Raw genomic sequence first — 22,237 nt, 5'->3', positions numbered from 1 at the left:
TGAAAGAAGAATCAGAACAAAAGGGAAAAACCTCAAGAAAGAAAAAAAAAAGTGAAAATCGTATGGTTCAATTTGCATTTAGATTCCACAGTTCTTTTTCTGGATGTGGAGAGCATTTTCCATCATGAGTCCCTTGGAATCATCTTGGATCATTGTATTGCTGAGAAGAGCCGATAGATTGTTTTAAATAAAAATTATCTGTGGGAGAATTATACTGTATTTTGCACCAATGAAACTCATTACCAGTCAGTACAAAATGTAGGTGTATGAGCACTAGTTAAAAATGTGACCCTGCATGCAATTTGATACATTACAATCACTTGTACCAAGGAAAAACTATAGTTTTTCAAGTAGTTACAAAAGTAATCTTTACAAAAACTCCAGTACCTTAAAAGGAAAGATCTTTGGAAATTGTTTTGTGTGTGTGTGTGTGTGTGTGGTAATTGGGGTTAAGTGACTTGCCCAGGGTCACACAGCTAGTAAGTGTCAAGTGTCTGATGTCACATTTGAACTCGGGTCCTCCTGAATCCAGGGCCGGTGCTCTATCCACTGTGCCACCTAGCTGCCCCTTGGAAATTGTATAATAACATTAGTGCAGAAGATAGGGCTTTACTATATTGTTGAGAAACCTGATGGGTATTTAGGGTAAAAATTTTAAATGGCTACTTTTGACACTGATGACAAAAATAATGGAGAAACAAATTCATTTTATAACCAGTTTCTCTGTGAAATGTGTATTTGGTGGATAAATTTGAAAAAAATTGGCACTCTACATAAATCGGTGAAAAGTCTTCAAATTCACACTCTAATCCAGGAAGATAAACATTTATGAAAACAACATTTCTGAAAAGTCAGTGCTGGGGATACATTTACAAGATGATAATTTTATGTTTCCTAAGTTTAAAAACGCTTGCCCTTCAAATGAAATAGAATAGAAAAAGAAAACACAGGGGGCAGCTAGGCGGTGCAGTGGATAAACCACTGGCCCTGGATTCAGGAGGACCTGACACTAGCTGTGTGACCCTGGGCAAGTCACTTAACTCTCATTGCCCAGCAGAAAAAAACAAAGAAAGAAGAGAGTAAAGACTTATTTACATATCACTTGACTGGTCTCGTTTTGAGTATGAGTGAATAAAGAGTTCTCTGGTTTATTAAACAGATACACAGCTTTATTATAATTTATGACATCTGTAAAATAAGGTTTTCTGCTATAACTGTTGGAGAAAATTCTGATTATAAGCATTAAAAATTATGAGTAGGGCAGCTACATGGCACAGGATAAAGCAAAGGCCCTGGATTCAGGAGTACCTGAGTTCAAATCTGGCCTCAGACACTCAGACTACAGGGGCAGTGCTCTATCCAGTGCCTCAATTTTTTTTTCTATGGTTTTCTGAAAAGGGTCTTTGTTGTTGTTCAGTCATTTCAGACCCATTGTGATCCCATTTAGAGTATTCTTGGCAAAGATACTGGAGTGGTCTTCCATTTCCTTCTCCAGCTCATTTTGCAGATGAGAAAACTGAGGAAGACAGAGTGAAGTGATTTGCCCAGAATCACCCAGCTAATAAGCAGTTGAGGCTGGATTTGAACTCAGATCCTCCTAACTCCAGGGTTAGTGCTCTATCCATTGCACCACACAGCCGCCCCACATGAGATGGGTAGGAAAGTATACTTTTGTGTAAAGAAAAGAAGAGGGGGGAAGGGAAGGATGATAGAGGAAGCTAAAAGGGTTAACAGATAACCTAAGACTTGATCAATATTAGCTAAAAGGGTTAACAGAGAAACTAAGGTTTGTGTTCTTATCAACAGAATAACCAGAGGGTTACTATCAACCAATACTATTGTAACGATTGGAATGACGCCCCCTGCTGGAGACTTACTGTAGAAGACTTCCGACCATGAAGGGAAGGTCTTTGAGGGCAAGACCAGGAGTCTTTTCTTTGGCGTCAGGAAGTGACGCGGGCTAGTGGGAGGAGGAAGGAAGACACTGGTGCTCACTCTGGGGCTCTTTCCTTTGGACTCTGGTGGAGAGCGGAGCTAGAAATGCGCTCTCCCTTTAATAGATAGGAATCTAGGCCTTTCTCTCTCTCTTTACCAAATTAATAAATGCTTAAAAGTCTAACTCTTGCTAAAGCTTATAATTTATTGGCGACCACTCATTAGATATTTTAGACAGTTTAGCTAGAATTTTAGCCCTTAATACTATCAACAGAAGCTTAGGGAAGGTAACCAGGGACCATTAACCATTAATAGCCATTAATATTCCGGGATGACAGGAAACTAGAAACCAGATCTTTTTTGGGGAGGGTCTTATTCATTCATTCATTCATTCATTTATCCATTTATCTATCTAGTTCTATATCTATTTATCTTTATTTATTTATTTAAAGTTTTTAGTTGAAACCAGATCTTAAAGTAAAGAGATATCATAAACTGAGAGACCCTTGGGGTATGATGAGTTTAAGCATGTCTTTATGAACATGGGCAGAAATGACCAAATGTGTCCTTAGGTTCACCTTATGACATTTAAACCCCAAAAACACACCCCTAGGGAAAAAGGTACCTGCCTAGGAGGACATCTTAGGACCCCAGGGACTTCAAAATAGGATATGAACATCTCTGAAGAAGAGATTAAGATAATGAGGAGATAACCTACTTTTCTCGCTATAAATATAACCATTTTCCTATCCCTATTGGAGACACCTTACTCCTTTGGGTGCTTCTCTCTGTGGCCTCACAGGCTTTTTTTTTTTTGCAGGGCAATGAGGGTTAAGTGACTTGCCCAGGGTCACACAACTAGTGTCAAGTGTCTGAGGCCAGATTTGAATTCAGCCTCCTGAATCCAGGGCTGGTGTTTTATGCACTGTACCACTGTCCCTGGCCTCACAGTCTTTTGTTTTGTTTTGTTTTGTTTTGGTGAGGCAATTGGGGTTAAGTGACTTGCCCAGGGTCACACAGCCAGTAAGTGTCTGAGGCCGGATTTGAACTCAGGAACTCCTGAATCCAGGGCCGGTGCTTTATCCACTGCACCACCTAGCTGCCCCCTCACAGTCTTTTTTTTTTTTTTAGTGAGGCAATTGGGGTTAAGTGACAAAAACAAAATAAAACTTGGGAAGCTGAGTCACTGAGTCTTATAATTCTTTGGGACACTTCAGGATCAATTTGATTAATTAAACCCATCCCCCACATCAAGGGGATTATCTTTACATAAAGGTTGGAATATTTCATTCAGGAAATAGTGTGGGGAGGGGGCAAAAGAAGGAAGAGAAGGTAAATATATGCAAAGTAAATTCAAAATGATCCCTCCCTCTCCCTCATGGCACCTGTAAATGGAGAGATAAGAATAAGTCTTTTATACCAAGGGCACTTGGCTTTCCTAAGATCATATAGACTGAAGAGCAAGAGTTCAAACTCAAGTTCTCTAAGTTCTAAATCCTGTGTTCTCACACCACTCCTTCTGACTTTATGGCAGAGGCTCCAAGTCACTGCTGGACAGCACCCTCAGGCACCACAAGTCTTACCTAGGGCCTATAAATGCCTTCTAGGACCTCTGCCAAAGGTCAGGGGTTGAGGGCTTGCTTCATAGCCTCTTGAAAGGGTGTTCAGAGATGCCAGTGAGAGCTCAACCTTCACTTTCCCCTGTCCCCTAAGCTAACAAACAGACTAAGTACATCCCTTCAAAAAATCCTTCATCTTCTTCCCAGCCTCAGGAGTGGGAGGGGTTCTAGATTCCAAGTCAGAGAGAGCCATACCAAACTCCGCCCTTAACTACTAGTCACTTTTTGGGTAACTAGGAGGTGGGATGGTGAGGCTTAAAGGGTACTATGAAGTAGATGGTCTTTGAAGTCCCTCTCAGCCTTTCATGGTCTCTGATACCATGACCTTGAGCAGTCCATTAGCTTCTCAGTTTCTCTATCTGTAAAAACAAGGTGTTGAGGGGCAGCTAGATGGCGCAGTGGATAGAGCACCGGCCCTGGAGTCAGGAATACCTGAGTTCAAATCCGGCCTCAGACACTTAACACTTACTGGCTGTATGACCCGGGGCAAGTCACTTCACCCCCATTGCCTAACCAAAAAAACAAAAAACAAACAAAAAAAACCAAGGTGTTGAGCTCTATGACTTTTCTTTTGTTTTGTAGGGCAATGGGGGTGAAGTGACTTGCCCAGGGTCACACAGCTAGTAAGTGTCAAGTGTCTGAGGCCGGATTTGAACTCAGGTCCTCCTGAATCCAAGGCTGGTGCTTTATCCACTGTGCCACCTAGCTGCCCCATCTATGACTTTTAAAATTTGAGGGCAAGTCAGCATACTATAGGGGAAAGAACCAGGGATTTCAAACCAGAGGTTATTATTGAGTCATTTTGACCTTGTCCAATTCTCCCTGACCCCTTTTTGCAGTTTTCTGGGCAAAGGTGCTGGAGTGGTTTGCCATTTCCTTCTCTAGCTCATTTTACAGATGGGACAAACAGGGTTAAGTGACTTGCCCAAGGTCACATGACTACTAAGTGTGAGTCTGGATTTGAACTCAGGAAGATGAGTCTTTCTGATTCTAAGCCCAGTACTCTATTCACTTTGTCACATAGCTGCCCACAAAATCAGAGGGCCTGGGTTAAAATCCTTGCTGTCCCTTATTACCTGTTGGGCAAGATTGGAAAAGGAGTATGACAAGGCTGTGTATTGTCAACTTGTTTATTTAACATATGCATGATACATCAAGAGAAATGCCAGGCTAGATGAATCCAAAGCCAGAATTAAGGTTGCCAGGAGAAATATCAGCAATCTCAGATATGCAGAGGATACCACTCTGATGGCAGAAAGTGAAGAATCAAGAAGCCTATTGATGAGGGTGAATGGGGAGAGTGGAAAAGCTGGCTTGAAGCTTACCATCCAAAAAAACTAAGATCTTGGCAACTGGTCCCATTACTTCCTGGCAAGTTGAGGGAAAAGAAATGGAAGCAGTGTCGGATTTTATATTCTTGGGCTCCAAGATCACTGCAGATGGTGACTACAGCCATGAAATTAAGACACTTGCTCCTTGGAAGGAAAGCTATGGCAAATCTGGACAGCATGCTAAAATGCAGAGACATCACCTTACCACAGGTCTGTACAGTCAAAGCTATGTTGTTTTTTTTTTTCTGGTAGCAATGTATGGCTGGGAGAGTTGAGCAATATGGAAAGTCAAATACCACAGAATTGATGCTTTTGAATTGTGGTGCTGGAGAAGACTTTTGAGAGTCCCTTGGAAAGCAAGGACATCAAATCAGCCAAAACTTAAATAAAATCAATTCAGACTATTCACTGGAAAGTCATTGAAGCTGAAGTTGAAATACTTTGACCACATAATGAGAGGACAGACCTCACTGTAAAGGACCCTGATGTTGTGGCAGCTAGATAGAACTGGCTAGAGCACCAGTCCTGGAATTAGGAGGACCTGAGATCAAATCTGGGCTCAGACATTTGATATTTTCTGTGTGATCCTGGGTAAGTCATTTAACTCCAGTTACCCTCATCAAAAACAAACAAAGACCCTGATGTTGGGAAAGATTGAAGGCAAAAAGAAAAAGGGTTGGCACATGGATAGATAGTGTCATGGAAACAATGAACATGAACTTGGACTAGACTTTGGGAGATAGTGGAGGTTCGAAGGACCTGGAATGCTATGCATCATGGGGTCATGAAGAGTCAAATATGATGAAGGACAACAAAAAATATGGGCAAGTGAGAGTCTTGGATTAAATGATCTCTTCAATCCCTTCCAGCTATGGTATTGTAAGAGTTTATGACCCTTCCCTTCTTCAGGGTCTGGCCCCGGGTATAGAAGCTACCTGAACTCTAGTTGTCCTGCCTCATCACTCCTCCCCTTCCAGTCCCAGGGCTATGACTTCAAGGGAAAAGGAGAGCCCCTGTTTCTTCCTCTATAGAATGGACGATAGTCTCTAGAAGACCCTTCTAGCTCTATATCCTCCAACACGCTTTCCTTCTCCCTAGTTCTCAACAGTCTAAATTGGATTCATCTTCCGTAGTAAGTCTATTAATAGAGCAATCAATAAACAATTATCAAGCGTCTACTTTTTGCAGGCACTGTGCTGAGCTGGGGGGGGGGGGGAAGGCGGGATACAAAAAGAGGTAAAAAACCAGTCCATACCCTCAAGGGGCTTGCAGAAAACAACACGGAAGTATTTACAAAGCAAGGATAAATTGGAAACAATTAATCAATAAACATATATTAAACACTTACGATGTGCCAGGCACAATGCTGAGCAAGAGGGAATGCAAAAGTATGTAAAAGACAGTCCCTGACCTTAAGGAGCTTACAACCTAAAGGAGAACACAACATGCAAACAAATACAAATACATCCAAAGGAAACTATATACAAGATAAATGGGAAATAATTTCTTTGGGGGGAAAATAATTTTTAAAAATTAATAAGCACCTACTCTGTTCTAAGCGCTGGGGATGCAAAAAGAAAGCAAATGATAGTCCATGCCCTCGAACTTCCGATATAATAGGGGACACAACAAAGAAAGGAGTACATACAAACAAGTCACATAAAGGATAAATAGCAAATAATGAACAGAGGGAAGGCACTGGAATTAAAAGTTGAGAAAGTGTTCCTGTAGAAAACGGTCTAGATCCTCGATTCGTAGTTTGGCCCGGCCCCAAATGATTGGCTTCTCTGGAGCCCTCTCAAGTGCTCAGCGTCTGAACTGACCAGGTCCCAAGTCCCGGCAGGACGAAGCGGGGCGGGGGAGCGCACGCCTGCTCCCTCCCTCCCAAGCACCGCCGTAGTACTGGCGGCCCGCCCCATCAGTTTTTGTGCCCGCCCTCCTCCTCTTCTCTCCGCCCCTTGCCCCCGCTCCTCCCTCCCCGCCTCCTCCTGTCCCGCCATGCTCTGCCTCCATCCGCGGACTACAAGCCCCAGAGTGCCTCGCGGCGGACTCCTGTCTCCTCCCCTCCCCTAACCGTCCCGTGCCGTTCCCCCGCCCCGCTCGGGGCTGACTGCACAGGCGGCGGTAGCGGCGGCAGCGGCGGCGGCCGCGGGGCAGGTGAACGCGACTTCCGGAGGAAACGGCCGAGGCGACGGCTGCTGCCGGGCCGAGGGGCCGTGGAGGTGAGCGAGGCGGGGATGAGGAAGGGGCCCTTGGGGTTGGGGGGCGGGGGCCCGGGGGGCCGGGGTAACGGCTCCCTGGAGCTGGCCCGCGGAGCCGGGCCGGGGCCTCCGTCCGCGGGTCCTCAGTCCGGCCCTGGCTCCGCTCCACGCCTCCCCCCCTCCCCCAACCTCGTGGGAGCTTTTGTTCGGGCCCACCCCGAGGTGGCCGCGCGGGAGCCCCGGGCCCCGAAGGGACGGACGGCTGCGGATCCTGTTACGGTAACAGGAGCGGGTCAAAGTCCAGTGAAAAAACCCAAGCAGCCACCCGCTGCATCGTCCCTCCCTTGCTCCGACGCCCGTTAGGGCTGCCCGGGGCCGCGGCAGAAAGCGTAATTGTCGAGGTGACTCTTTTTTCTAGGGCGGCCCCCCACCCCCCGGAGTGGCCTGGGGCTTGGGGTGTAAGTCCGGCCTCGTCCTTCACAGCCACCTCAGAGCAAGTCATTTGTCTGAGCTACTGCCCCATCTTTTGGGAGGGGGGTGGGGTGTTGGACCAGGTGGCCCCCAGGCCCTTCCTGCTAGACTAGGAGCTCCTTGAGTGCAGGGACTGTCTTCTGTATGCCCCCCCGCCCCCCCTCGGCCCCCCCCCCCCCGAGTTTAACACATAGTACTCGCTTGTTGATTGACTCCTAGACCCATGCATGGATGTAGGTATTCTTTCCGGGGATGCAGAGGGCAACCCACCCCATGAGGATTTTGAGGAGAGCTCAGGACTAGAGCCCCAGGAAGATTTGAGAGGAGGTTGGGACTGGGTCCCCGGGAACATGAAAGCGTGGACATGCTGAAGGGCCAAGCAGGAGGAAGCGAGTAAGAGCCTTGTAGGCACCTTCAGTGATTTATATTGCAGCTCAGGCAGGGTTTCCTTCGACTCCCCTTCCCCTGCCAAAATCCCCCCCCTCCCCCAAGCTGTTTTCCTTTCCCATTCTTGTGTAAAACAAAAAAAAAGTTAAACGAGGCTGTGAGTTTAAAGGCTCTGATTTAGGGAGAAACCAGAAACCCAATGACTTAAGAAAGCCAACAAAAGGTACCAGTCAGTAAAGTTAGGAGGTCGGAAGTTATTTTGAAGGAAGAGAAATGTGAATTCTTACCAGAAACTGGGGAATGCCATATATTCAAAGGAAATTTGGTTCCCTTCCTTAATTCTTAAATGCCTGTTCACTCTCTTACTCACTCTATTAATAATGAGTATTGTCAGATTCAGTTTAACGAGAGGCACTCTAGAGCAACTAATTTTTATCACTTATTTAGTATTTAAAATCTCGGGTCTGGAGAAATCTTGAGGCCAGCTACCTTTATATAGCATCAGCAGGTTGCTATATGTCTTCGGGTTACGTTGGGAAAACTAAGAAAAGGCAAATAAGTCTTAACGGCTTGGATCCACTGCTGGGAACTCTTCATGGAAAAGGGAATTAATGTACTTTTGCGATCTCTGGACTCCATTACTATTGAGTTGTATAACATGGGATTGTTAATCATGTTGGACTCTTTGACTCCATTTGCAGTTTTCTTGGTCACGATACTGGAGGGGTTTACTATTTTCTTCTCCAGCTCATTTTACACATGAGGAAACTGAAGCAAACAGCATTAAGTGCACTAGCCAGGGTCATATGGCTAGTAAGTGTCTCAGGTCAGATTTGAACTCTGAAGATGAGTCTTCCTGACTTCAGACCCTGCACTCCTGTGACACCTAACTGGGCCATAGGATGGGGAGGGCCAGGAATTTAGTTTCTTTTCTTCTTCCTCCATCCCTATCTCTTTAAGGCTCTCATTTGCCTGCCTTTAACTGTTTGATTTATCAACAAACCTAGTTAGAAATCCTTTCTGCTCTCCATTAATCTTGGATAAAGCAGTCACAGAATTAGTTGAGATTTAGGAAGTTTCTGAATGCATACTATGAAGGGATGCTAATGAATGACCAAATCCTTCAGCTGTCAGAGAGAGGTAATGATGATATGGCAGCCACCCTGTTCATGAACCAGAGCTTTGGATGGGGAAAAATCTAATATAAAAGGGAAAATTGCCCAGAAGATAAAGAGGGGTTGGGAGAACTTGAAATTGTGTAACTGCTATGCCTTATGAGACCAATTTCTGAGAACAGCAGTGAATAAAATGTTAGGGGTACAAAGCAGTGTGGTATGGTGGGAAGAGCACCGGTTGCCACTTGAGTGAGAAGACTTGGGTTCAAATCTTGCCTCTGATGTTTGCAAACTCTGTTGCCCAAACTGACTTTCCCTCCTTGTGCTCCATTGGACTGGGTGCCTGAGGAAGTCTCTTCTGGTTTTAATCCTGTGTGCTCCACAATTGTTTCTCTTAATCTACCATTCTTCTGCATGTATTGTAAGGCAGTGCTCTTCTGTTCAAATGCATTCAGTTGTTTTCCTATTGGTTGAAGAATAAAATGGAAACTCTTTATTTAGCTTTCTAGGCACAATCTGACTCCCAGTTACCTTTCCAGTTTTATCACCCAGTACGGAACATCATATAATTTACATTCAAGCCAACCTGCCTTCATTTTCTCTCTTCTTAGGGCCTTTGCTCATAACCCCCTGCATTCCAGTCATGAACTCATAGCCTCTCAGCCTCCCTTCCACTTCATCTCTGCTTGTTGAAATACCCTTTCCTTCAAAACCTGCGGTTACCATATCTTCTCGAAGCTTTCCCTAATTCCTCACTCTTTCCTTCACCCTTCCTTCCTTAGCTGGAAGTGATCTCTCCCTCCTCAGATTTCTAGGGCCTTTCACTAGGTGGCCACATCTTGTATTGTGATTCCACTGGACCTGGGCCAAGAGGCAGTCATTCTTATGGCACTGTTGTTGGTTTCAGAAGCCCCAGGGGGTATGGGGGAGGTAGGTGTTCAGACTGGTCATTTTGATGAATATTACTTTATTAAAGAGGTATTTATTAACAAATATGTTGTGGATGGATGTGTTTGAAAAGCCGCTGACCTTGAAATGCTGGTGAAGAGAACTGTTTATATCTTTATTTAGTCCACTTATTCATTGCCTACTGTGCTCTTGGTTCTCTGCTGTGTGTTCCAGTTAGTAGGATGAAATGACAGTCCTTACCCTCTGGCAACTTACAGTCTAAGGGGGGGGGGAGAGGGAGGAGAAGGCAGGCACACAAATGCATACTAGAATATGTTGCTATTGGGGGAAAATGTGATTAGCACCAAGGAGAGGAGTTCCAAAGTACTGGGGAGAAAGAACCTGCTTCCTTTAGTGTTCTTTTTCTGAGCACTTGAAATAATTGCCAACCTGGCAATTAAGACTTGGACTTACATGGGTCATGATTCGATGGTCGAGTCACTTTCTTTCACTCTTCTTAATTTAAAATTTTCCTTGATAACATATATGACACGCCGATGTAGATTAATCAACAGAAGTACTGTCCACTTGCTAATCTGTGGAAACTGTTGACAATTTTGTTAAAAGCTCCATACTGTTTAGCTTTCTTCCAACAGAAATGAGTTGTGTTTTTCAGTTCAGCTACAACTCATTGAGAACCACACATTCTTATCAGCTACTTGAATAAGTAGGCCTGTTTGGAGTAACCAGTTATGAGACTAAAGGCAAAAGTCATTCTTCTTCTCTGGGCCTCATTTTCCCTCTCTGTCAATGAGAGTGGCTTCCATGATCCCCAAGGTCTCTTTCCAGCACTCTTCCATCATCAGATGCCCTTTGACTTTTTAGCTATAAGTAGTTTTTGATGGTTGTTCTTTTCAATTCAAGCTCCTGCTGTGTTCAGGGGGCAACTAGAGTGTACTGCCTGGGAATCAGGAAGACCTGAATGAGAATTTGGCCTCAGATACTAATTGGATGACCCTGGACAAGTCATCTAACTCTGATTTGTGAAATGAGCTGGAGAAGGAAATGGCAAACCACTCCAGTATCTTTGCCAAGAAAACCCCAAATGGGATCTCAAAGAGTGGGATGTGACCGAACCGAACTATATTCAGGGGCATTGTGCTAGGCTTTGGGCAAGATATAAACCAGATCCATCCCAGTCTGAATAGCACTTGTTTAGTGCCAAAGCAAGTCAATATCACATAGAATGGAACTTGAGGGAGAGAGGTACACATGGGCATGTGAGGTTAGAGGAGGGTAGATGAATGCACTTGGAAAGAGTATGCTGGTATTGAAATCTTACTTGTTAAACTTGGTTAATGAGCAAGGAATTTCTCTTATGAAATAGCATTGTAAGGTATGTAAAGCTTTACATGTTGATTCGGTAATGCTGATGATTTCTTTTCCCTCCATTCTAGCCTAACTGGACTCCTAGCTATTCATGTAACTCAATTTGCTATTTCTTACCTTTATATTTGTTTAGTCCACAAATCCTTTCCCTTCCCATCAGCCTGTCATAATCTTTCTTATTCCTTAAAGGCTTAGGTCATGTGCTAACCCTCCTCTGGGAAGCCTTCCTTGACCTCCTTGCTCAATCAAAGTGGCTGTTGTTTCCTCAGATTTTCGCCCCCATGTTATTTAGTCTGGATTTTACTTTTGTCCCTATCATACAATGCTTAGTCATTTATACCTCTCTGGGTGCATGTCATTTCCATAAGTAGCCTCTTCTTTGAGGGGTCTTTAACATAGTGCTTTGCCCATAGTTAATGGTTAGCAAATGTTTCTGGAATTTAATTTGTTAAAAATTTATACTTATTAACTGTGTTACCCTCATTAACTTGATCTCTCTTAGCCTCAGTTTTCTCATTTATAATGAGAATAATATTCTTGGTTCTCTGTATGACCAAAAGCATGCTTCTAGGAAACAGCTGTCTGGGATGCTCTGGTCATAAAATAATAGCAGGTATTTTTCACCTCATGGCTTACAAAATGGTATAAAAATAAAAACAATCCAAGTCCGTACTTGGATAGATCATTATGGTGAAAGCTATGTATGCCATTAGAAAGAAAAGCTGGCAAGTTCCACTAAGTTGGGCATGATTTGAGTACAGGGTCAGCCTAGCTAAGTAGGGAGAAGCTCAACAACAGGGTCTTTGGCAGCCATGAAAGAAAACTCTCCCTGTTTCTGGGACAACCACCCAGAGCAAATTTACTCTGAATGGTATGTCAGGGGCAGCATCTTCTCTTAGAGAAAGGTGACACACTTTGAGACCTATTTAGGAAAGGACTGATATAGTGATATTTTGTTTATTGGCTTCCTTTTACATCAGGTTGATCACTTTTGGAATGATTTAAAGGAAAGTCATAAAGTAGTAGCATTTTGTTTGGGAATTTCACATGATACACAAATTTTCACTCTTTTGGGGGTTTTTAGTCTTGTTTTTCTCCATTTCAGCTCCCCTGGTGCTTCATTGTGAAGGTTTGGCTGTGACAATGGAATCTGAATTCTGGTAGGTCCTACTAATCAGGAAAGACTGAATATGCCTCAGTGATGACCAACTCATTGTGTATTGACTGTGGGTCACCATTAGTTGTTTGGATAGGCCCATCGCCAGATGGGACACATGGATGAATTTTTTAGTCACAGTAATTCTTATAGATAAGTTGTAGAGGGGAAGACAGTTTTGTTGGGAGAGGAAGGAGGTGTGCCTGATGAAATTACTGGTGTTCACTCCTTAGGCCTGTAGGTCTAGAGCTAGAAGGGGTTCAAGGCCTCCATCTGGTCCAGCCTCCTTTGATTGTTTTTTCAAATGAGAAACCAAAGCTCAGAAGGATTAAGTGTCTTACCCAAGATTCCACAGACAGTAAACATCAGAGTGGGTTCTTTGAAACCAAGTCTTCTGACACCAAGGACAGTGTTTTTTCTACTGCACAGTGAAATAATTGAGCTATTACTTGGAATCACAGCCTGGTTGGTTAGGGCTCGAAAACCATGACTTTTTGGAGCATATTGGTCCAATATCAGGAAAAGCCTTCCTGAGAAGAACAAATGCTCTGTCTGGGTCATTTCTCTAGTTAGTGAGTTGCCCTCCCTGGAAGTATTTCTGCAGAGTCTGCATGTTACTATTTGGACTGAATTCTGTCTGCAGGTAGGGATTTGACTAGGTTGGTTCCTTACACCTTTTCAGATTTGATGGTTCTTGGTTTTGCCAACTAGAAAAGAAACACAAAAGAATGACTAGACTATTTTCATCCTAAGCATAATAGTTGGCATTTGCCTTGTGGCTTTCAGTCCTGGTGTACATTTCTGTACACAGCTGTCTATGTACATTAGCTCATTTGAACCTTTCCTTTTTACAGTGAAAGAAGCTGGGGCTCAGAAAGTAATGGTTTAGGGGCAGCTAGGTGGCGCAGTGGATAGAGCACCAGCCCTGGATTCAGGAGGACCTAAGTTCAAATCTGAGTTCAAATTAGACCTCAGACACTTAACACTTACTAGCTGTGTGACCCTGGGCAAGTCACTTAACCCCAACTGCCTCACTAAAACAAACAAACAGAAAGTAATGGTTTGTCATACATCGAATATGACTTAGAGCTGGGGTTGGAATGCAGGTCTTTGGCTCCTGCTGTTTAATATGTGACATGGGGAAAAGGCAGCATGCTCTAGTGGAGAGGGTGCTGGATTTGGAGTCAGGAGATTTGGCTTGGAATTCTGGCTGTTACTATAATCTTTTTTTTTTTTTTAAGTGAGGCAATTGGGGTTAAGTGACTTGCCCAGGGTCACACAGCTAGTAAGTGTCTGAGGCTGGATTTGAACTCAGATACTCCTGACTCCAGGGCCAGTGCTCTATCCACTGCACCACCTAACTTCCCCCATCTTTTTTTAAAGTGACTTGCCCAGGGTCACTTACCTAGTAAGTGTCAAACTTTCTGAGGTCTAATTTGAACTCAGGTCCTTCTGAATCCAGGGCTGGTGCTTTATCCACTGTGCCGCCTCTTACTTACTGAGCCTCAGTTTCCTTATCTGTAAAATGAGGGGTTTGGATTAGGTGATCTCTAATGGCCCTTTCAGCTCTAAATCAGGTTCTGTGATCTATTGCTGTCACATGAGAATAAAAACATTTATATGAATTTGAAAATGAAAAACACTACTTTAGGAGTATTGAACTTGACCCTGCCTTCCAAAATTAGAAGCCTGTCTCAGACCTTAGAGTTTTGTTATCAAATCCAAAGGAGATAATGACCATTTTGAAAAACAGAAAGATCCTAATAACCCTGAAAACTGACTTTTATTGCCTCAGGAGGGTTTGGTTTTTTTTTTTTTAGGGAAATTGGTTAAGAATTATTTCTTTAAAGTTGTAATATCAACTTATGTTATTCAGATTTTCCATGAATTTAATGAAAGTTTAAGAATGTTCATGATCATTAAACATCAATAAGATTGCTTTGTTAAATCTCTTAGATGTTAACTTTATATAGTCACCCTTCTTTGAGAATGACTATCATTCATTCAGATCTGTAGAATACAAAATTGATTGGCCTGTGTGATTGTCATTTTAGTAAACAAGACTGCCAGAAAAAGTAAACCACAAGTAGAAGAGGTTAGTTGGGGGAAAGAGAAAGTCAGGGATTTATAACCAAAAACTTTCTGAGGAGGTGTTTAGAGAGGAAGTGAAATTGTGGTGTTTTGTCTAGGCAGAAAAGCAAAGATGGTTGGAATAGGAAACCCTTCATACTCAGACTTTGCAGCAAAACTTCTCCATTATATATAAAGTGTCACATGTGGATTGTGACAGCCTTAGAGTTTTGACTTTTTACCTGAACATCTCCTACTTATTATATTTAACTAATGAAATTAAAGTGATAGGCAGGATACCATCTTTTTTTTTTTTTTTGGTGAGGCAATTGGGGTTAAGTGACTTGCCCAGGGTGACAAAGCTAGTAAGTGTCAAGTGTCTGTGGCCGGATTTGAACTTGGGTCCTCCTGAATTCAGGGCCTGTGCTTTATCCACTGTGCCACCTAACTGCCCCCCATTAGGATACCAACTGAAAGTAAGCCCTTCTGTGGCTGAATACTCATTGGTAAGTGTGGCTGTTCAAAGTGTGAGCACTGAATTTCTGTTGAGCCCCCTAGTCTCTTTTCAGGTCATAATGTTCCTGGATGCTTCATTCGGGTGTTTATAGAAAATAAAAACTAATCTTGAATCTTAGATCTTGATGCCATGTATGCATGGTTTGTTTAAGGCACATTGTTATGTTAATAAAATATTTTATTTCTTTACATTGGCTGGAAAATAAGGAATCAAAGTATGAATGTGAGTGAAGCCAGTCATTATTTATTAAGAATGTAACATATGCTCAGCACAATGATAGACTATTTTTTTAAATCTTAAAAGTGTTATATTTTCCATTCATATGTAAAGATAGTTTTCAACATTAGTTTTTATGAGATTTTGAGTTCCAAATTTTTTCTTTCCTTCCCCTGTCCCCAAGACAAATAAATCTGATAAAGGTTATGTATTAAATGTATTTCTCCATTAGTCATGTTGTGAAAGAAGAATCAGAATAAAAGGGAAAAACCTCAAAAAAAAAAGTAGAAACAGTATGGTTTAATCTGCATCCAGACTCCACATTTCTTTTTTTCTGAATGTGGAGAACATTTTCTGTCATGAGTCCTTTGGAATTGTCTTGGATCACAGTGATAGCCATGTGCAAAAATACATCTGTTTGCTCCCTGAGTTCATCATTTCTCTATTTGGAGGTGGATAACAGGAGTGGTCTGAAATTGTGGTTGATCTGAGACCCCACATTTTTAAAGTTGTTTATCTTTATTAGATTGTTATTATTGTATAAATTGTTCTCCTTCTGTAAACTAGAGAGTCTTAGGCTTTTTGGGGCGTCATAGACCCCTTTTGCAGTTTTATCAAACTCAGGATCCCCTTCTCAATTCTTTTAAATGCTCGATTTATAAAATAAAATAATGGGATTAATTTTTTTACAGTATTTTATTTTTTTCCAGTCACATGTAAAGATAGTTTTCAACATTCATTTTTGTGAGACTCTGAGTTCAAAATTTTTCTCCCTCCCTCCTTTCCCTCCCTTCCCTCTCCCCTCTCCAAGACAGCAAGCAATCTGATATTGGTTATACAGTACAATCGTGTTAAACATATTTCCACATTAGTCATGTTGTGAGAGAAGAATCAGAACAAAATGGAAAAACCACAAGAAAGAAAAAAACAAAACACAAAACAAAACAAAAAAAAGTGAAAATAGTTTGCCTCCATCTTCATTCAGATTCCATAGTTCTTTCTGTGGATGTGCATAGCATAAAATGATAGGATTTCAAAAGAAATGAAAGATTAGTGAAAATAAAGATGTCATTTTTTTCACTTCCTAGTTCCCAAATTCTCTGAAATCCATTCAGTCCACTTGTTCCACATTGTCATTGGTGTAGAAAGAAGAGAGGCTCATGAAATAGCCTTGGGATATACCTGTGATTAGTAGGGGTTGTGACAGGAATGAAGATTCAAGAGAAAGACTGAGAAGGGATGGTCAGAAAGGTAGTAGATAGGAGGAGATGCAGGAAAAAGTATTGTCCCAAGAACACAGAGAAGAAAGCACCCAGAAAGTGATCAATAGTGACAGATGCTGCGGAGAGTTTTGGGATGAGGACTGAGAAAAGGTTATGAAAAGTGTGCTTAACTAAGCAATCACCGGTCACTTTGGAGAGAACACTTCCATTGGAATGGTGGCATCTGAAGCCGGATTGCAGAGGGAGAAGAGAGAGGAGAGGCAGAGTTTAGCTGAGAATGGGAGAAGAGATGTAGAGCAGGGACAGTGAGGTCTAGAGAGTTGTTTAAAGGATGAGGGAGAGACATAGACATGTTTGTAGCTGCTCAAAAGGAGTTTAGTAAATAAAAAAAGATTGAAGATAAGAGAGGAGGGGGATGGTAGGAAGGGCAATCTGCTGGACCAGATTGGAAGGGATGAGATCAGAATTAGATCAGGGAGGGCTTCTTACAGAGAGAGGCTCAGCCCAAGGGAATGACTTAGCCAAGATCTCACATGTGTGTGGAAGAGCTGTGATGTGAGTCCTGGTCTTCTGACTTTGAAACCCTTGCCTTTTACATAGATTGCGCTGCCTCTTAGAATGAAAGCATATTTTGTACACATTATTCAGACAACTTCAGGCAACAGTGTAATAATTGACTGAAATCATATCGTGCCCTTTAGTGGACCTGAACTGTATGAATTCAGTGACTAAGTAAATGTACCCCACCCACCTTACAGAATTCTGACTGTATGGAGTTATGTTCCTAACAGTGATCTAAAGCATGTGGAAAATAAATACTTTTTAACTTGTCTGGGCCTTTCTCAAGGCTATCCAAGCTGGGAAAATGTGCTAAGGCATCTGTTCTCTCTTAGCCAAAAATTACAGTGCTATAGTAAAGATCCTGGCTACTGTTGTTTCTGACCTGCAAAATCAATTGTTATTGTCTTAATCTAGGTGTAAAGCAAACAATTTTTAAGATTTTGCTGAGCTATTTGCTGGAATTTATGAACTTCCCAGAGGTAGCAGACTTTTCTTGGCCACAGCTCAATTTCATTGCTATGTTACGCTGGGGGAAAGGAGCAGGAGGGAAAATGAGGTGTACTACAACTCCAGTAGAAAAAATTCAGCAGAAACATAAAATTTAATCTTAAAACTTTTTAGGAAGAAATATATTCTCGTTTGAGATTTTGTCAGTAGGAGAGAAGTTTGGCACACAAGTTATAGAAATTTGATACTTTTGAATCTCTAAATTTTGCAATTTGTGTTCAGGTTAGGACATAATTAATGGATAAACCCTCTCCATAGTCAAGGCTTGTTAATGCCAGGTTGGAGTTTCTGTTTTGCATTCGAAAGGCTTTGGCCTAACTCTTGAGTCAAGAGTCATTGACAGTGAGTCTCAAGATTTGGAGTTGTTTAGAGACCCTTTGCCATTAACTCACTGTACATCCCCTGGGTAAATCACTTCACCTCTCTGAGGCATCGGTTTCCTTGTCTATCAATTAATTCTATTGGAGGACATTTTCAACCAATTAACAAGTATTTATTAAGCATCTACTATGTGCCAAACACTACTGAAATTCTTCTAAATAGGAACCCTTGAATTAAACAATACTTTTTTTACGGCAGTGAGAGATGAGGTTAATCAGAAATATTTAAACTACTTACACGAAACTATGGGTAGAGTAATATTTTTGAATTACAAGCTCCTACTTGTTTACAAGAAAGATTTTTACCTCCAGGCACATTGGGGGTTAAGATGGCTGGTGTTTTTTCCTAGCTCTATCAAATATTTTTTGCTCTTGGATTTAAAATAGTAAACTACTTTTTCTAAGAGTGATACTCCTAGAATTCAGTTATGGTATTTCCTGAGGGAAACTGGATAAGCATGAAATGTTTCTACTTTTTATCAGTGAACCACACCTCTTCAGATAGCTATTCTTACCACTGCCTGTTTAACACTGTAGCCATAAGCAGTGCAATGTTTAACTAAAGGGAGGAGCTGACTTTTTTTCTTGCAGGGGAAAATTAATACTATTTTTTTGTTGTTAACTTTCCTGTAAAATGGTAAACTTTGAACAGTTATGGTTAAAGGTTTTTTTGAAATTTCCAAGTGTGGGGCAGCTAGGTGGCACAGAGGATAAAGCACTGGCCAGCCCTGGATTCAGGAGTACCTGAATTCAAATCTGGCCTCAGACATTTGATACTTACTAGCTGTGTGACCTTGGGCAAGTCACTTAACCCCCATTGTCCTACCAAAAAAAAAAAAAGAAATTTCTAAGTGTAACTTTCCTGCATTGACTCAGATGATGAAGTTAAGCTACTTTATTTAAAAGTAAAGATCTTATTATTGTTAACATTTGAGTATTTATATTGTTGTAGACTCCTTTTATGATCTCTATTCTAAGTACTTTTATTTTTTTTGGTGAGGCAATTGGGGTTAAGTGACTTGCCTAGGGTCACACAGCTAGTACATGTCAAGTGTCTGAGGTCATATTTGAACTCAGGTCCTTCTGACTCCTGGGCCAGTGCTCTATCCACTGCACCACCTGTCTGCCCCCTAAGTACATATTTTTAGCACAGTAGTTACCTGCTCCAAACTAGCTTTGTGGCCTGAACTTCTGACTTATAGCTGAAACCTCCCATGTTTTCTCTCCCTCTCATTACAATGTGAGGTCCTTAAGAGCATATTGGTTTTTACTTTCTGCCAGTATCTCCAGCACTTAGCACAGTGCTTTGCACATAGTAGGCCCTAAGTAAATATTTATTTAATAATAAATAATAAATACAATTTATTCATTTATTCTGAAGCTCAGGTTTAGTGACTTATAGTTTACGAAGGATTTTCCTTATACCAACCAATCATATAAGGTAGGGCATTAGAGTGATTTGATATGTATTCTTTGGGGGGGGGGGGGCGGGCAGGACTTGCTCAGGGTCACACAGCTAGTAAGGGTCAAGTGTCTGAGGCTGGATTTGAACTCAGGTACTCCTGAATCCAGGGCCAGTGCTTTATCCACTTCACCACCTAGCTGCCCCCCGATATGTATTTTTGAAGTCCTCAAGGCTTAGAGTTGGGATTGTTAGGGAGAATTCTGCCTGCTGTGAGCCTCCTGCTCCCATGTCATCAGCAAGTTCTCTCACTTCTCAGGTTTGTTTCAGTAATAAAATTAGCATGTAAAAATGGACACCTATTCTATTTTTCTTATATACATCTCCAAGGGACGTATACCAAATGCTCGTTTTTTTTTTGTTTTTTGTTTGTTTTTAGTGAGGCAATTGGGGTTAAGTGACTTGCCCAGGGTCACACAACTAGTAAGTGTTAAGTGTCTGAGGCCAGATTTGAACTCAGGTACTCCTGACTCCAGGGCAGGTGCTCTTTCCACTTCGCCACCTAGCTGCCCCAATGCTTGTCATTTTTAACTGGTTCAAATTGACTTTTTAAAAGACTTAAGTAACTAAGGTTTCTGAGTTTCTTGAGAGTGACCTGTGCCTTTTTAGGGAATGTGAATTTGTCACTTAGGAATTTTAAATCTGACTTGTGAAGAAGCTCTTTATAGTTTCTCTCATTCTTTATGATAAACCAAGGAGATAAGGTAAAGAGAAATTCTTCTAAAGGAGTGTCCTTTATTTGCCATCCTTGTACTCATGGTATCATAGTGATGAATATATGTTGGACAGAGATCATATGGTCAAGTTGGTGAACACGCATTTGTTGCATGTTTACTTAATTGCTAGGATACAAAGAAAGGCAAAAGGGCAGATCTTGCCCTTGAGGAGTCCGTTTTTAATGGCGAAGACAGTGTGTAAATACCAAGGTACATGGTAGATCTACATTGACAGGGTGGTAGTTAATCTGAGAGGGGCAGGCACCAGCACTTGGTGTGACCAAAGCAGGGGGATCTGGGCTAATACTTGGAAGAACTGAAGTACAGACATTTCCTCCCAGCACCCCAGGGTACCCTCTACCACCCTGTCCCTGGGGGGAGTAGACTCAAACTTAAAAATACTTTCTACAAAGTATTCATCCATGTCAGAATGCGACCCACCCGATGGATAAATCCGGTTCTCTTCTGGCTACCTTTGGCCCTTTTCTATATCCCAGCACAGTGCGTGGCATGCTGGAGTGAGCACCTAAGATATCTTGTTAACTAAGAAATGGAAACGGAGGGAGTCAGTGGCTGTCATTTGGAGAATGAAGGAATAAATTATATTAAACAAATGTGACGGAGGACTCTTGTGCTGTAAGAGACTGAGGGGGAACAGTTTCAGAGAAGCCAGACACTTGTGATGTGACCGCAACATTGTAAAAGACCCTTGAGGTAGTGTTTCATCTCCACCAATCGCAAGTTTTAATAATAGCTTTGACGGCTTAAAACCACATTGTGACAGTGTTACGTTCATTTATTGGTCGATTCTCCTTTGTAACTACTTGTCTGTGAAGCATTGCTGCCTACTCATACCTATTGTCAACCGTCCCATTGCCTTTTGGGTGAGCCTGAGTTTCCCAACTCTTTCTCCAGTTGTATTCTCTCCAAGCAAGACAAATTATTGGAGCTGCCCAGTCAGCATATCTAATTGTGTAGCATTGTCTGGACTATAGGCACTTTTCTCCACCTGTTTTTTTTTTTTTGCTGTTGTTGTTGTTTTGGTCTGGTTAATTAAGCCAAACTCTCAAGTGATTGTGGATCTTGTGTCAGAAAATCTGCAGAGTGTTCTGGGGCATGATTGAGCCAGCTCACGGTTATCTGTAAACAGGGACGCTTGGAGCACCTGGCCAGCTTATCTTCCCTACTTGGCACCAGAGCTCCTCCATGACAGGAGTGAATACTTTAGGAGAGCCTGTCTCCCCTGTTTTATGCCTTGCTTGATAGTAATGATGACAAAGGTCTTGAACACACTTGAGCTGTTCAGGGAGCCAGGTGCTATGGTAGAAGAGCACTAGATACCTGCTTCATGAATGTTTATTGAATTGAATTGCATTGTTCAGTCCTCTAGCTGTGGCTTAGTGAAAAGAGACTAAATAGTGAGGGTAGAGTAGCTAGCACCTTAGTGATCCTGCTCAATTCTTGTTTGGGACTTGAATGTATTAGTAATGAGAGACTTTGCAGTCCAGCCTGTTCATTGTCTAGAAGGGGCATTAGCCCTCTAGAAATTGTCTACAGGCTGATGATGCCTATGGCATTATAAGACTGGGTCCCTAAAATTCAGGGTTATCCCTAAATAATACTCCCTAATCATCTATCAAGCAGCTGGCAGGCTCTGCTGTATTAGATGCAGAAGTTTGGAAAATCCACTTAACCATTTTGAAGTCACCTTTTACTTACCCATAAAATGGGGATAATATTTGTACCACAATTACAAGATTATTTTGAAGATCAAATAAAGTAACAGATGTAAAATATTTTGTAAGCTACTAGATGCATTTTTTAAAATCATCAGTGGAGGTTTTTAAGAAGAGTCTGGTAGTTGCAACTATCATAATTACAGCTGAAGCACGTTTTTTTTTTTTAATCATAGAAGTATTTTATTATTTTCTAGTTACATGTAGAGAGAGTTTTCAACTTTTTTTTTTTTTGGGTGAGGCAATTGGGGTTAAGTGACTTGCCCAGCGTCACACAGCTAGTAAGTGTTAAGTGTCTGAGACCAGATTTGAACTCAGGTCCTCCTGAATCCAGGGCTGGTGCTCTGTCCACTGCGC

The 22,237-nt window shown here is 41.9% G+C and overlaps 1 protein-coding gene across 2 annotated transcripts in view; it reads left to right on the top strand.

The window, feature by feature from the left end:
- Positions 1–6,984: 6,984 nt before the first annotated feature.
- PHACTR4 (phosphatase and actin regulator 4) overlaps positions 6,985–22,237 on the top strand; it is a 123,282-nt gene continuing 108,029 nt past the window's right edge. For both annotated transcript variants that reach the window (XM_043996675.1, XM_043996674.1), the window contains exon 1: positions 6,985–7,107. The gene's annotated coding sequence lies outside the window, so the exon portion shown is untranslated. The remainder of the gene's footprint in view (positions 7,108–22,237) is intronic.

This window comes from Dromiciops gliroides, chromosome 3 (genome assembly GCF_019393635.1).
Source record: "Dromiciops gliroides isolate mDroGli1 chromosome 3, mDroGli1.pri, whole genome shotgun sequence".
Classification (NCBI taxonomy): Eukaryota; Metazoa; Chordata; class Mammalia; order Microbiotheria; family Microbiotheriidae; genus Dromiciops; species Dromiciops gliroides.
Note: the sequence above shows the minus strand (reverse complement) of the source record. Positions and strands in the feature narration are given on the sequence as shown.